Source organism: Nothobranchius furzeri, chromosome 4, assembly GCF_043380555.1.
Source record: "Nothobranchius furzeri strain GRZ-AD chromosome 4, NfurGRZ-RIMD1, whole genome shotgun sequence".
Taxonomy (NCBI): domain Eukaryota; kingdom Metazoa; phylum Chordata; class Actinopteri; order Cyprinodontiformes; family Nothobranchiidae; genus Nothobranchius; species Nothobranchius furzeri.
Genome location: NC_091744.1, coordinates 63,011,199 through 63,019,571, shown reverse-complemented (window position 1 = coordinate 63,019,571; position 8,373 = coordinate 63,011,199). Strand labels below are relative to the sequence as shown.

At 42.4% G+C, this 8,373-nt stretch overlaps 1 non-coding gene across 1 annotated transcript; it reads left to right on the top strand.

The window, feature by feature from the left end:
• The first annotated feature begins 2,911 nt into the window (after positions 1-2,911).
• Positions 2,912-3,065, top strand: LOC129153713 (5.8S ribosomal RNA). Its single transcript, XR_008559688.1, has one exon. It is a non-coding gene; the product is annotated as a 5.8S ribosomal RNA (ribosomal RNA).
• Positions 3,066-8,373: the final 5,308 nt, after the last annotated feature.

Below are 8,373 nucleotides of genomic sequence, written 5' to 3'. Positions count from 1 at the left end.
ACCTCCTTTTAACTGTAAGATTTGCAAACATATAAAGATGTTTGTTACTTCAAATATAACTCTAGATAATTTAACATTGGAGAGAAAGGAATAGTTTATTTTCTTACTATTCTTTGCACTGATGTATGTAACAGTTTGGTGTCATACAAATAACAGCAGGGGCTAACTCTCCTGTTTACCAAACTCATACAAATGAAATAGATTCATAAGAATATGTAGTGTGATTTAAGATTGTTGTGGAATTTTTTAAAAAACATTTATTAATAAAGCCATATAATCAGATCTTAAAAAGAGAAAAATACTCTAAACGGGGAAATGATTGTTCTCCACCTTCCATGAAAGTCAGTTTGAGCAGATTATTCCAGAAACTAATTGACCATCTGAACGTTCTAAAAGTGATGAAAAAGTTTCACAATTAGCCACGTCTCTTAATGTTGTCTTTCTTTCTTTTCCCGAGAAGCTCTGAAACATTTTTATCCCTGCGCGCTGCGGAGGGCGGGATGAGGAAGCTTTTAGGAAACACTAATGAGGCCTTCATGGTGACTAAAAAGGATCCTGTGTTTTCTGTGACTTGCTTTCGTCTGAGCAGCAGTAATGATTTATGCTTCAAACACACACGGATTCTTACAAAGACGTGTATCCGAGCTCTTTCTGAGTCTCACATTTGGGCTTGGTGATCTTTCCGTTGGTTGGCTGATCCAGAGGAGATGTCAGCAACTTGTCCCCAGGAAAGAGGTGAGATGCTTGGCCATGGCCTCCTGCTCTGCTGCTGAGGTTTTCCAGAGACAGAACCACTGAGTAAGCAGACAGTTGTCAAGAAGTGGAATAAGGTCTTATTTTTTAACAATTAGCACCACCGTGGATGCAGCTAACTGCTCTCTGTAGGGGCTTGGAAAACAAGGTTTTTATTTCTTTATCAGAGGTTACTAATTGGAAAAATTGGATCTCAGTAGGGAGCCCTGGTGTTTACAGAGACAGGAGTGGTGTTAGATATTTAAAAACGTGCACACAACAGGCGAGGAACTCAGCACGCCTTTACCTCAAAGGAGTGTTTAGCCACTGTGGTGATCCTGGTTATGGCGGTGAAGCCGTGGTGAACTACAGGCTCCATATTCGGTCCATCCCAGCAGCCAGTCTCCACACAGGCTTTCCTCAGAGCCACAGCTTGTGCACATGCACACAAACACACAAACTCGTGCACATGCACACAAACACACAAACTCGTGCACATGATGAGCCGAGGAAATTACAGAGTGCTGTACGAGGATACAGAGGGAGGAATGAAGAGCTATTTTCATGCTATATACAAATTCAATTACATTTCCACTTCTAGATCTGGTGGAATTTATCTTTCTGCTGCCGTTGGGTACTAATTATGTCTCTCTCTCTCTCTCTCTCTCTCTCTCTGTCATTATAGGGCTGATATACTATCATGGATTTTATCAATATGTTTATCAATAACCCATGTCCTATAGTGAAGAGAGAAGGAGACAATGAGCAGACAAGTCAAACAGTTATAACTGTGGCATGATGCACGAGGCAAAATGCCCCGAACATCCGGTCACAGAATTTATTTATAGAGAGATGGGATTGAGAGAGATTGTGTGTGTGTGTGTGTGTGTGTGTGTGTGTGTGTGTGTGTGTGTGTGTGTGTGTGTGTGTGTGTGTGTGTGTGTGTGTGTGTGTGTGTGTGTGTGTGTGTGTGTGTGTGTGTGTGTGTGTGTGAAGTTAAGAATGTGTGTGTGTGTGTGTGTGTGTGAAGTTAAGAATGTGTGTGTGTGTGTGTGTGTGTGTGTGTGTGTGTGTGTGTGTGTGTGTGTGTGTGAATGAGCTCTGAATTAGTGGGCATGCAGAGAGGCATAGAGCACTACATATTACATTCAGTTGATTGAGTCTATGATCAAGAATTAATAAACATAAATTTCCCATAACGTATACTTTCATGCAACCCGTTGTGGTTATCTCCTCCTCACCAGACTTTTTGTTTCTCTGACAGTTTATTGCTGTAAATTATGTCAGCAGCTCTGACACAATGGTGTGCTCATAAAACAGATGCAGTCTGTGTGTCACACATTGTTTTATTCCTGCCATTTATACGTTGCTTTGTGTTATTCCTGCAGTCACGGGGTGGTTTCGTTAGTGCTGAGATTTGCATTCTGCACATTTCTACAAAAATTCCAAATAAATACCTCATTTGCATACAATCACACTTTGAAATCTCAGGAAAATACCCCACATTTGTAAATATGTTTATGTTTTTAGTAAATGAGTGGATTTTTTTCTAATTAATCAATGCCTTAGTTTAAGTTTTTGGGTTCAGATCAGAAGTAGATGCCTACAAAGTGGTGTGACCTGGAATGCAGTGACCAGACCTAATGGAATTCTCTAAAATGTCATGAAAGGAGTTCCGGTGCGTCCCTTTATCTTCATTCTCATTTGTGGCAGCATCAGTCAAATCAAAACATTAGTATTACATCAGTGTGTGACTGGATGAATGATACACTGTAGTGTAAAGGACTTTAGAGTATTTCGATTCCGAAAATTTCTATACAAGTGCAGGTCATTTATCATGTACTAATAAAAATTCACTTAAATATGAGGTTGTGGTTGCCAGTGTGAGAAATGAAAGGCTTTGTCCTTTTGTTGCAGAGATTTGATCTTGTTATGCTGACAGAAGCACTAAAGGCTTTTTAGCTCTTTCATGCATGAGAGTCAAAAACATATGTTTGTTTAGGAGTGATGGTTTACGTTCACAAAACTTAGAATAATAGACTCTACTGTGTCACCCCATGCATTGCCACCTACTGGTAGCACACTAAATGACAATGATGTCACCCCGGACCGCCTGGGCGGTCTACTCGGCAAACCCCAGGTTTTCTGATCCAGTCGACCCACAAACCAAACACTGGACAACTCTTAGCGGTGGATCACTCGGCTCGTGCGTCGATGAAGAACGCAGCTAGCTGTGAGAACTAATGTGAATTGCAGGACACATTGATCATCGACACTTCGAACGCACCTTGCGGCCCCGGGTTCCTCCCGGGGCTACGCCTGTCTGAGGGTCGCTTTCCAAATCAATCGGGAGAGGCCTCCTCTCCCGCGGATGGGGCTGTCGCAGGCCTCGGTCGACTCTGTCGACCCGGGCCTTCGTCCCCCTAAGTGCAGACAACGGGATGCCCGTCGCGACGGACTCACCTCAGGCCCGGCGCTGCCGCCGTCCTCCGGTTCTCCCGGCCGCCCCCTCCGTACCCACCCACCGGCGCCCACGGAGGAGCGTCGGAGGTGGGACGACGGCTGTGTCGGGAGAACCGTTCATGCATTCACACATTTCTGTTATACTGGCTTTCCACAAGCAAACATTTAGTGACAAACGTGGACATTTTGGACTGGGAGTTTTTTCTTTGTGATTTTCCCATTAAGGAAGAACTTTCATTTTCTACAATCTCCAATTAATCTTTGATGATTCATTTTAAGTCAGTTTAAATAAATAGTGCAAAAGAGGCATTTGCCAAAATCTAAGAAAGATCATCCAGACCCCTAAAAACACAAAATGCTGTTCTGATTAACTGACTTTCTCGTAAACACTCACACATTTTTATTAGACCAGCCCAGAGCTCACGGGCTGCTGGTGTGACGAGCTAGCCTTCAGCGTGTTGGGTGGATCCATAAATACTGGACTTCTGCTGCCGTCAGCTTCTTTTGTAATCGCCTCCATTGTCGGCACAAAAGCACCACAGCAGATTTGTGGTCTGCCTCAGCACATGAGTGTAGGTCAGTCAAATGGGAAGGACAGTGTACCATTTCCAGAGGGATGGGATAGACTTACAGCAGAAAGCCATTTCAGCTTTTATCTGCTGCTTCTCGCGTGCAAAGCTCTTTAGAAGTTGTTATTGTTTCAATTTTTCACTCACCCAAGAGTCATGCATCTGATTGGTATGAGCGTGAGACATAAGAGTCAGGAAGGACTACAAACGCATTTTTGTGTCACACTTTGCCTGGAGACAAACGGTTACAGCAACATTCTTATTGTTTCTTACAAAACGTGGACATCCAGTCAGGTGAAGAGGAGATGGAGAAGCTGGAGAGAGGCTGGTCCATGTTTTGATACACTAACTTGTGGGTCTGGTGAACAATGCAACAGTCTTTAGACTCCATGAATGTGTGAAGCCCTTCAAACATCATGCATCTGTTGTGTTTGGCTGCAAGAAGAAGAGAGGAGAAGGCAGGAGAATTAAGACCCTATCTGGAGAACAGCAGCCAGCTCAGAACTTTCCAGAAACATCTTCTACTGCTGCAGAAACAAATAGTTACTAAGAGCTGGTTTGATGTTTACTGTGTTTACAGACATGGATAATACAGATTACAATAGACTTATTCTTGATAAAACTAAATCAAACTCAGTTCTTTTTCAGAAACATACATCTATTTCATCTTCGACTGAATCTCTAAATTTACTCTTTTTTGACTCTTCCCGAGTGAAATGCATTGATAAAGTCAAATATCTAGTCTGATCTTTTAAAACTCATATCCAATCAATTACTAATAAGTGAATTATCAAGTAAAAATTCTTTATCAATCGATTGATTGTTTTGATTTTAAAGTGAGAAATCCTATTGCCAAACAATTTTTATTCCCAATCTTGGATTATGGAGATGTAATTTATCAAAATACAACCATGTCCTGTTGCCATCCTCTTGATGTTGTTTATAACAGTATCTGTCATGTTTTTGTTTTGCGCTGTCCGTTCACAACACATCACTGTAGCATGTATGAAAGCTTGTCCCAGCTTTTATTAACTGCCAGACGTAGATTTCAAAGGTAATTGTTTTTTTAATGCATATTCTATGATCTTCCATGGTATAGGTATAGGTATTTGGTGCTTTCTGACTGTCAGTAAAATACTTAATAATTAATTACTTAATAATTAATGTTAAAGCTCCACAGGATTGGAACAATATACGTGTTGACATACGGTCAATTTCTTCTTTTCGAATATTTAGAAACAGTGTTTATTTACATGTATTATCCAGATGTGATTGCTTCTGAAATTGTATTTATTTTTTAGTTATTTTGACGATATGTGAGCTTGACTGAGTTTCCTTTGTTCATGGAGTTTTAGTAGGATATATATATATATATTTGGTTTTTTGTTTTAATTATTTACTTATTTTGGGGGGTTTGTTCTCTCAGCTAGTTGTAATTTTTATTTATGTGTGTGTGTGTGTGTGTGTGTGTGTGTGTGTGTGTGTGTGTGTGTGTGTGTGTGTATACATATATATAAACACACACACACACATATGTATGTATATATATATATATATATATATATATATATATATATATATATATATATATACGTCTTCTAGGGTTGGCCTCTCAGATCTCTGGTGCTGAGGTCACTGAGGTGTTTAAAAAGCTCCTCTGTGGCAAGGCTCCAGGGGTGAATGAGATCCGCCCAGAGTTCCTTAAGGCTCTGGATGTTGTGGGGTTGTGTTGGCTGATGCAGCTCTGCAATATTGCGTGGACATCGGGGGCAGTCCCACTGGACTGGTAGACCGGGGTGGTGGTCCCCTTATTTAAAAAGGGGGACCGCAGGGTGTGTTCCAACTACAGGGGGATCACACTCCTGAGCCTTCCTGGTAAGGGCTATTAAGGGGTTCTGGAGAGGGGGGTCCATCAGATTGTTGAACCTCAGATTCAGGAGGAGCAATGTGGTTTTCGTCCTGGCTGTGGAACACTGGACCAGCTCTATACCCTTAGGGGGATCCTGGAGGGTGCATGGGAATTTGCCCAACCAGTCTACATATGTTTTGTGGATTTGGAGAAGGCATTTGACCACGTCCCTCGGGGGGCCCTGTGGGGGATACTCCAGGAGTATAGGGCACCAGGCCCTCTGATACGGGCTGTTAGGTCCCTGTATGGCCGGTGTCAGAGCTCGGTCCGCATTGCCGGAATTAAGTTGGGCTCGTTCCCAGTGAGAGTTGGACTCCGCCAAGCAGGGTCCGAAATAAAAATTTTTACTCACCGGCCAAGTTGGCCGGTAGATGATGAAAATCTACCGGCCAAGCATATTTTTTACCGGCCAAAATTCTAAATGATTTAGATCCACCTAAAGCATGTAATTCTATATTATGTTGATTCCAAACAGAGTGACAAATTAATTAAAACATCAATTAATAAGGAAAACAACTCTTTTGTCATTTTTACTATTTATTTATTTATTTTTAGAGATGTTTTTATGAACTCTTTCATTGAAATCTAGTCAGACTCCTTGTTTTCTCTGTCCATGAAGTCTGGCCTCCTGCTTCTGACACCGTCTTTGTGCCAAAGCATTACAGCCTCATTTGGGTCCTAGTCCTTGATCTCTGGAGAACACAGCTGCAGCATGAGAATATCTGAAAGTGTGTCAGGGCTAGGGTTGTCACGGTAACCGGTGTAGCAGTAAACCCCGGTAAAAAAGTTGACAATAATAATAACCGTCTTGTTTTAAAAAATATATATTATCTCGGTGGATTACCGTGGCTGCGGTGTAGGCGCGGTGACCCTTACCAGCCACCGCATCATCTGCTAGAAGTTGCCGGCGGCACATGCGCACTTTGTTGTTTACGACCAAAACTTTCTTTAAGCTAAAGCTGAAATAATGGCAGGAGGAGACGGCAGCACTTGGGACATTTATTATCCCTCAAAGAAGACAAAGTCGGAAGTATGGGCATTTTTTGGATATTTGAAGAATGCCGAGGGCCAGTTGTCTGTGAAAGGCAGCAACGCTACGTGGCCATCATAATGTAGCCTGTCTCACGACTCCGCCGTCTCCAGTTCGCCACTTTTCACAAAATCTTCTGGTTGCCACTGGTCCTGGTGGTTTTTCTTCCAGTTCGACGAGTTTTCTTTTGGAAGGCTGGCTGACTCCAGTTAAAAACCGCCACATTTCACCGCTAGTTTTAACACAAAGCTAACTGCTAACTTGATAAACTGATTGAATGGGATAGTGGAAATGACGTTGGATGCGGCGTTCACGTTTCGCGTACGTTTGTGTAAGTTGCATGCAGGCGGGAGGAGTATCAGAAATCCGTGGAAGATGACTGATAAACATAACTAATTTGGTGCAAACATTTACTCGCCAGGTGGCAGGTAGAGCTCAAAAATTTACTCGCCAAATGGAGCAATTTACTCGCATTTTGCGAGTGGCGAGTGTTAATTTCGGACCCTGCCGCCAAGGCTGCCCTTTGTCACCGATTCTGTTCATAACCTTTATGGACAGGATTTCTAGGCGCAGCCAAGGTGTGGAGGGCATCCGTTTTGGTGGCCTGAGGATCAGGTCTCTGCTTTTTGCAGATGATGTGGTCCTGTTGGCTTCATCAGAATGTGATCTTCAGCTTTCGCTGGAGCGGTTCGCAGCTGAGTGTGAAGCAGCTGGGATGAGAATCAGCTCCTCTAAATCTGAGACCATGGTCTTGATTCGGAAAAGGGTAGAATTCCTTCTCCAGGTCAGCGATGAGGTCCTGCCCCAAGTGGAGGAGTTTAAGTATCTCGGGGTCTTGTTCACGAGTGAGGGAAAACTGGAGCGTGCGATCGATAGGTGGATTGGTGCTGCATCTGCAGTGATGCGGGGGCAGGGGACAGGGAAGTCTGTGCCTCTCGCCTTAGGCTACTGCCCCCGCGACCCGACTCTGGATAAGCGGATGAAAACGGATGGATGGATGGATGTGTGTGTGTGTGTGTGTGTGTGTGTGTGTGTGTGTGTGTGTGTGTGTGTGTGTGTGTGTGTCCTAGATCTTTTGCTATCCTTTTTCAGTTGTTGTCTTGCTATCTTGCATTTTTTTCATGTTGCATGGATGTAGGACCCTCTCAAAAATGAAATGTTTCAGCTCAAGAGGTTGTTATCCTCTGAAAATATAAGTAAATAAATAAATATGGATACATTCAGATGTGCAAATGAGATATTAATATTTGTGAAACAATTTTTTGGGAGCCTGTACAGTTTTGCAGTAATGTACTCAGATATATTAGTTCAGTATAAGGGTTGAGAGGTCAAAACATGGATAAATTGATCTAAACGAGATAATCCCTGAAACATCTGTCTCATGTCTGAGTTAAGCTAGACGAGCTGGATCTGGGCCATCACCTTCAGGGTTTTACCTGCTGCAACAAGCTCACTGCTCATGGGTAAAAGATTAATAGCATTAGCCCAGGTAATAAGTATCTTAAAGATGTTTAGATTTAAAATAATAATGGACGAATTTTGTAAACTACTGTTGCTGTAAATTTTTAGCATTCAAGCACAATGGCTCCCAAAACAGTTGGTTAATAACCCGCATCCCCTTGCTATCCACACCAAGAGAAATTTAACAAAAATGTGTTTGTTTCATTTAA